An 8,595-nucleotide genomic window follows, 5' to 3' on the forward strand; every position below is an offset into this window, starting at 1 on the left:
GCCCCTTTTATAGTGAGTCAGGCACACCTAGCTGTTGCCAGGTAACTGGGGCAAAGCCTAGACAAAATGCTAACACAAACGTTTGTGCGATAGATTTTTGTTCTGGAAGGAAAAAAAAATCAGTCAACACTAAAAGTAGATACTCTCTCTTGTAACACCTTTTAAAATCATCCTCCTGGTGTTCTTATTTCTAATCAAACTATTAATCCGTTCCTGTTACAAGATTACCAGCCGCTGTCCACAGAGGAACCTGACGCACACATCTACCAAGTGGACCCCGATGGTGAAACCCAGCTACTCCCCACAATGGACTATGCCCCTACACAGCAGGAAGTAGTTTAAGAGACAGGGCACCCCAACTCCCCTTTCACCATTGGCTTCCCCTCACCTTTTTTTTTCTTCTCTTTATAATAAGAAAAAGGGAGATATGTTGGTATCAGGCTCCGAATCCAGTGACATCACATCTAGGGAACCCCTACATTGTTGCCAAGGCAACCGCTGTACATTCCCAGAATCCACCTGCCTACCTCACCTTTACCTGGGAGAGGCTACATCACCACCCATATAAACCAGACAGAACCCCCTGACCTTGCTCTCTTCTTCCATCTTCTTCTTCTACTTCTCCCTCCCCCCATCTTTGTCCTATCTCCTCAATAACCCCCCGACCCTGTACTGTTTGGTCTGGTGTGGTCTGTTCTAAGCTGTGTCTTAACACTGGTCCACTGGAGCCTGATACCAACAGACACTTCATGTGTGTTTATAACAAACCAGTTGCCAAATGTTTCTCTACTTCATTTTGCCTATTAGTGATGCAGACGCAGGAGTCACTTGTTTGGGAATTGTGTTTGTGAGGTGATGACAGTAACTTCAATTCTCAGTTAGCTCAAGGCATGCTCGTGCCTGGTTTAAACTGCCCTACATGTTGTTGGATGCAGTGTCATTCTCAATAAATCATGTCAAGTAAAGAGGTTGGCTTCATGCCCACTAACACATTGGCTTACCAATTCAATTACCATTCAGATCAGAAATGCAAAACGATTTCACTGTGTATTTCCTCCTGTGCTTACTGGTATGGACAAGTTATAAGAGACAAAGAAATGTGTGCAGTTCAGCCTGCTCCAAATCTGGCCCTGTGCACTTTTAGTCTAATGTATGGTTTTTATGCACAGGTTCTTTAGCGCTCTGCTCAGGGCTTGAGTCTAGCACCGCACGTGCCAAAAGGAATCCTTCTCCTCACTTGTAGCAGAAGGGACATATGGCTTTCCCATCAACATGTGCCTGTGGTATCTATCAGCATATCAAGGTCCATGCTAGACGACAGGCTCCCTCAGTGCCTGCTCACAAGTCCACGTTATACACTTCAAAGCCCCCATGGCAGCTCACAGGTTCCCGGGTTTCTCCCAGGTACCCATTGCCTCATAACACTGCCAATTCCCCCCTGTTGCTTCTCTTTGCTTTCCTGGGCTGTGTGGAATAAATGGTTCCCTTTCCATCCGCACAGTGACTGTTTTGGTTTCTTTACTGTGCCCCTCACATCCAGTCTCCAAAAAAACAAAAACACAAACACCCGGTTCTTGAAACATTATTGTCAATAGTAAAAACTACACAAGTAAACCAACAAAAACATGGAAGCAAGCCAGGTGCTTACCACAGGGGCTGCTTAAATAAACCGAGACATATCCTTTATCAGGAACCTTTAAATGTAGTCATTTAAAAAAAGGAAGAAAACCCAATTACACAATGAATAATACGTACACTTTATGTTTTTACCGAGAGAGAAAGAAAGACAGAGAGAGAGAGAGAAACATGTGGAAGCCTTGGGACAACCAATGGAAGCTGACTCTCTCTTTCCTCATGTATCTTCGGGGGTTTGAACTCTGGTCACCAGGCAGCAAACATCTTTACCCATTGGCTCACCCTTGCCAACCAAATATTTACAGCTTTTAACTATCAGTCTTCCAATTTTATAACTTTGTGAAACAATCTTTCTTTTCTGGTCACATAGACATGTTCTTTTTAACTTTAAAGGCTGTCACATGACCTTTCCTGGGAGACATGAACACATATCACTTCACGCCAGGTACAGAAATGACAGAAGAAACAGTCCCACCAAGTCCAGCTTTGGATGACAGTGAGGAGCACTTACAAGAATGTAAGCAAATGAAGAGTGGCTATGTCACCGAAAAGTCTTCCCACTACACTGTTAAGGGCTTAACTATGCTGAGAACATTCTGCCCTGTGTGGGTTCCTGCAACGATGGAAGTGTAAGCCAAAGAAACTCGTTCCTCTCCAACTTGCCTTTCAGCCATGATGTTTTATGCAGAAATGCAAACCCTGGCTAAGACAAGAGGAGTTTACTTAGCTTACTTACACTTCTACTGTTCATTACCAAAGGAAGCCAGGACTGGAATTCACACAGGGCAGGAACTTGGAGGCAGGAACTGATGCAGAGGCCATGGAGAGATGTTACTTACTGGCTTGCTTTCCCTGGCTTGCTTTCTTATAGAACCCAGGACTACCAGCCCAGGGATGGCACCACCCACAATGGTCCCTCCCACCTTTGATCACTAACTGAGACAATGCTTTACAGCTGGATCTCATGGAGGCATTTCCTCAAGGGAGGCTCCTTTCTCTGTGATAACTCCAGCTTGTGTCAAGTTGACACACAAAAACCAGCCAGTACACCTCCCCAACTTGCTTCTTGGTCATAATGTTTATGCAGGAATACAAACCCTGACTAAGGCAAACTGGTAGAAGTATAGTGGGGTATTCCTGTGACAACCTGACCATGTTTTTGGGAGGACTGTAGAAGGACTTTGGAACTTTGAGCTGGAAGAGCCACTGGGTGTTGAGTTCTGTGGGATGTTCTGTAGGAGCTTGGAAGATAATGTTGAGAACAGTGCAGAAGATGGAGGATTGGCTTGTGAAATTTCAAAGAGAAAATTAAAAACTCTTATCAGGGCCATTTCGGTTTTGATTGTGAAGATTCTGTGGTTTTGTTTAGCTGGGGCTGAAGAATCAGCTGTGATTAACAAGATACCAGAACTAAAGCAAACCGTTGCATCACTGGGACAATTGATGCTGGTTAGCTAGAACTAAGAAATTAGCAGTGATTAAGAAGCGACCAGCATCAGTAAGGTGAAATTTTCTGGGAAGTGTTTCCTGAGAGCACAGAAAAGCTGTGTTCCAGAGGCAGTGACTGTTGTACCTCCTGTTGGCAGCCAGACTTGGTAATGTGTAAGTCACCCATGTGGTACTGGTTTTGAAGGCAAAGAAGTTGAGGCTTAGCACCATGAAAAGAGCCTATAAAAAGCTATTTGTGAAAGTGTAGTCCAGTAGCAGGGGAAGACAGCGGTGTTTTTGAGATGTCGGTACCATTAGATGACCACCAAGAACAGTAGCAGCAGTGGCATACAGGCAGTTGGAACCTAGAAGACAAGGTGTGTGGTATAAAGGGCAGGGCTGGAGGAGCCCTTGGAGGAGCCCAGAAGAGAGTGAGTGGATCCCAGACACTGGATGGGTAGAGCTTGATTTTGCTTTTGATTGTGACTGTGCCCTGATATTTTTCCTTCTTGAAGGAAGAGATTATTTTAGTGGATCCCATAGTTAAGAGACTTTGAATTGTAAAAGGACTTTGAAATTCAAAAGAGATTGGATATTTTAAAGGGATTTAAATTTTAATATGTAAGAATTTGCAAAGACTGTGGGACTTTTAAAATTATTTAGATCTTGGGGATGAATAAGAAAGTAAGGGTTGGGGCTTAATAGTTATAGTTTGTGTATCAAGTTGACAAGGGGTCAGTTGTCCTGGCTGGTTTTGTGTGTCAACTTGACACAAGCTGGAGTTATCACAGAGAAAGGAGCCTCCCTTGAGGAAATGCCACCATGAGATCCAGCTGTCAGGCATTTTCTCAGTTAGTGATCAAGGGTGGGAGGGCACATTGTGGGTGGTGCCATCCCTAGGCTGGTGGTCTTGGGTTCTATAAGAAAGCAAGCTGAGCAAGCCAGGGGAGACAAGCCAGTAAGTAACATCCCTCCATGGCCTCTGCACTAACTCCTGCTTCCTGACCTGCTTGAGTTCCAGTCCTGACTTCCTTTGGTGATGAACAGCAATGTGGAAGTGTACTGAATAAACCCTTTCCTCCCCAGCTTGTTTCTTGGTCATGATGTTTTGTGCAGAAATGCAAACCCTGTCTTATACAAGGGGCAAGGCCTCTTTTTGGCTTTGTTAGCAAATCCATCCCATCTTCCATGAGGGAATGTTAGTGGGCCGGTCTTGTAAAGAGTCTGATGCCAAAAGTCAACAGCCATGTCAGTTATGTCAAGACCAAACAGCAGAGTTCCACAGCACTGTTCCATTTCAGATATGGACTTATTTTGGTTAGCACAATGATTCAGAGTTTGTTCATGCTGTTGCATACATCAGAACTTTGGTACTTTCATGGCTGAATTATCAAATCAAATAAACAAAAATCTTAAAGGGTATGAAGTAGCATTTAATTGTGGTCTCATTTTGGATTTTATAGGGTTTTTTTTCCAAGCTTAATTTTTAACTTCATTAAGATCCACGTATCTATCTATCTATCTATCTATCTATCTATCTATCTATCATCTATCTAACTAATGATCTATTTATCTAGGTTTTTCAAGACAGAATTACTCTGTGTAGCCCTGGCTGTTGTGGAACTTGCTCTGTAGAACAGGCTGGCCTCAAACCCATAGAGATTCCCCCGACTCTGCCTCCCAAGTGCTGGAATTAAAAGTGTGTGCCCCCACCACCTGGCTTATTATTTAAAGCACAGGAGTGGAACTGTTTTCTTCACAAACTAGAGACAGTTTCTCAGCTACAATGCTCTTGATAAAGGCAATAGCTGCCTCGCTGCTTTTATGTTTCTGTTGGTTTGTTTGATTAGGTGTCACTGTATAGCACTGACTGGCTTGATACTTGCTATGCAGATCAGGGTGGCCCTAAATATATATAGCTCTTCCTACCCCATCCTCCTGATGGTGGGATTACAGGTCACGCCACTACCCCCCAGATTGTTCATTACTTTGTCCCTGGCTTTTTACGTGGTACCTGGCACACGACAAGTACTCAGTAAAAAAATAAATATTTATACTAAGTACAGAAGACTATACTGGCATATGATTTTACTGTTTAGGGGGAGTAAATCTATATAGAAGTGATACCTTACAGAATATTTGCAAGTGCACACATACGAGCATAAAGACGCATCATTTTTGAAGTCTTAGGTTGTACAGGTTGTTTCAGGACAAACCCAGGATGACCAAGGCCATTGGTGAAGGTGCAGCCTCAGTGGCAGTTGAAGGCCCAGGACTGAAGAAATGGGGGCTGTCCTGCCTTTTCCATTCACTCCCCACAGAGCAAGGTTAAACAAAGTTCCTCACTCTTTTCTCCGAGCTAAGAATGTGTCTGAATTTATTGACCCACAGATGTGGGTGAGTCTCTGATACTCATGGGAGTAAAGGACGGGCAATAAATAGGGACGCTGAGATGGCAGCTACCTGCTGTCCCTGCTGTCCCTTCCTCCATGAATTATATTAGGTTCTCCACATTTTGGAGTCCCCTGTACAGCTCAGAAGGTGGCTGACATTTCTCGAGAAGCTCCTCTGGACTCCTCAACAATGAAAGATTGTTAGATGACCCTGGAAGACACTGGTGGCAGCATCCAGGAGAAAGAGGCTGAGCCTGTAATCTCTGAACTCAGGAGCCCCAGAAAGCAACAATGTACAACAGTGCAGGTGAAAGAGCCACAGCCACACAATGGGGGAACTGTTGCTCCAGAAACCAGGGTGACCAGGGTGACCACAGCCACGTCTTCAAGGACAGTCTGGCAGGGAACATTCTTTCTCCTTTGTTTTCTGTGCTTGAGAAAGCCAGGGAGGAGGGAACGAGACCTCTGAGTCTTGTTGGGTTGGACTACCTTTCCCCTGAGAGCAGTTGTCGATCCAAACTCACCTGGACTAAAAGAACAGGAAAAAGCAATGGGTTAAACAAGAGATGAAATATTTTAATAGGTCATGCTGAAGTGTTAACACCTCGAACCACATAAGATAAAACCACAAGTTTTAATACCTGACACCACGTGAATGACCCTTTTAATGTGGCTACAGTGAGTAGATTTCCTTGGGGAAATCACTACTCAGAAATCAAGAGGATTTCTAGAGAGTGTGGTAGTGGTTATTGGAGGAGAAAAATAAAGCTGTTCTATATTTATGCTTCACAGGTTGATACCTCTCACCCCGACTGTAGATGACCAGGGTTTTCTAGTCTGTTCCCCTTAAAGTTTAAGTGAGGAGAGATCAGGGCAGAGGTAATTACCTCCATGGGCATAGGCCTTCAGTGGTTAAATACATTTACTCCATATCTAGATATAGATGTATCTAAATATCTATATGCTCCAAAACCACATAGTAAGGTGTGTCTAGCTTTATATTTAGTTCAGAATGTGCTTGGAGTCCAACAGTTTGCACTCCCCTCAAGCTCAGGCCCGGAATCCTTAGCCTTCCATGTCTTTGGAGATGGAGCCCCTGGGAGGTGTTTGCTTTCTGCTGCTTTGGTAAATACCATGACCCAAAACGACCTGGGGGAGGAAAGGGTTGATTTTATCTGATAACTCCCAGTTATCAGAGCATTACTGAGGGAGTTTATGGCAGGGGTTCGAGGAAGTAACCTGGAAGCAGGGACTGAAGGATGACCACAGCGGAGTGCTCCTCCAGTGGGCTTGTTCTCCCTGGTTTGCTCTCCCTGGCTTGTTCTCCCTGGCTTTCTCAGTCTACATTTTATATAACCCAGGACCACCTGCCCAGAGGTAGCATTATCCACAGTGAGCTGGGACCTCCCATAGCAATCATTAAACAAGAAATGCCCCCACAGATGTGCCTACAATAGAGGCAATTCCTCTGCTAAGGTTCCTTCTTCCTTGGTGACTCTGGTTTGTATCATGTCAAAAGGAAGCAGTAGCAGGTTAGTTAATTTTAATGGGATCGGTGGCTTTGTAAGAGGAAGAGGAGATCTTTCCAAATAGGCCATGTGAGGGCATAGCAAAAAGGTGGCTGTGTGTAGCACAAGAGAGAAAATCCTCACCAGGAACCAAATGGACCAGCACCCAACCTTCCTCTAAGACTTGGAGAAATGAATGTCTGTTGTTTAAACCACACAGTCTGCAGTGTTTAATTCCAGCAGATGGAACGGACTACAACAAAGTTAAGATGCCTAAGGAAAAAGGATGCATGCATACTTTTTGTTTGTTTGTTTGTTTGTTTGTCTGAGACAGGGTCTTGCTGTGGGGCCCAAACTGGCCTCAAAGTCTGGATTCTCCTGTCTCCACTTCCCTAGTGCTGGAACGACAAGAATGTGGTACGAGCTACAATTGCATACTTTTCTTTAAGACCACTTTGACTAGTGAACAAAAGGGAGTGGAAGACAAGACAGCTTCAGAAGATGGGGCCAGAGGTGACAGTAACTTAGCTCGAATCACAGCAGCAGAAGCCAAAAGAAGTGAATGGCAGTTAAGAGGTAAAAAAGGGCTTGCCGCAGAAACCGAGCAGCTTGTTCCTGTGAGTAAGCTTGGCTGATGACCTCACTATTCACTAACACTACAAAACCCTAAAAGAGAGCAGCCTGGATCTGGTTTTTGTTTTTTTTACAGAGAAGACAGTTTCGGTGGGGAGAATAGAGTTGAGTTCAGTTGTACTGCTACATGCCTAAAAACATCGACATCCATTTGGAGATGTGTAAATGGAGCTTTAAGGACAGGACAGGTCAGGACAGGACAGGACAGGACAGGACAGGATATGGCTGGGCTAGAGATACACATGGTGGGCATAGAGAGCGTTAAAGATGGTCACAGAAGCCTCAGAATGATATGCAGGGAAAGTGAAATGTGGAAACAGCCCGTGCAGAAATGCTGAGGGGCATTAAGATTGAAGGACTGGGAGCTGGAGAAATGGCTCAGTGGATAAGAGAACTTGTTGTTTTTCCAAAGGACCTAGGTTCAGTTCCCAGCACCCACGTGGCTCACAACCATCTAGAACTTCAATCCCAGGGGATTCAATGCCTTCTTCTGAACTCTGAAGGCACCAGGCATCCATGTAGTGCACATACATACCTGCAAGTAAAACACTCATTCATACAAAATAATGTTTAAAAATCTAATAAAAGCTTCTTTAAAAAACAAAGGACTAAGCCGGGCAGTGGTGGCACACACCTTTAATCCCAGCATTTGGGAGGCAGAGGCAGGGGGATTTCTGAGTTCGAGGCCAGCCTGGTCTACAGAGTGAGTTCCAGGACAGCCAGGGCTACACAGAGAAACCCTGTCTCGAAAAACAAAAAAAAAACAAAAACAAAAAAAAGACTAAAAAAAAAATATATAGACCTAAGGACTGAGTATCAGCTAAAGGCTAGAAAGAACTGATTAGAGAAACTCAGTTACAACGCCTAGAAAACACAATGTTTCAAAAAGAAGGGACTTCAGGCTGGAGAGCCAGGGATATAGCTTAGCCTGAATGGAGTCCTAGATTCAATCTCCTGTGTGTGTGTGTGTGTGTGTGTGTGTGTGTGTGTGTGTGTGT

This window comes from Grammomys surdaster, unplaced genomic scaffold (genome assembly GCF_004785775.1).
Source record: "Grammomys surdaster isolate TR1022 unplaced genomic scaffold, NIH_TR_1.0 211, whole genome shotgun sequence".
Classification (NCBI taxonomy): Eukaryota; Metazoa; Chordata; class Mammalia; order Rodentia; family Muridae; genus Grammomys; species Grammomys surdaster.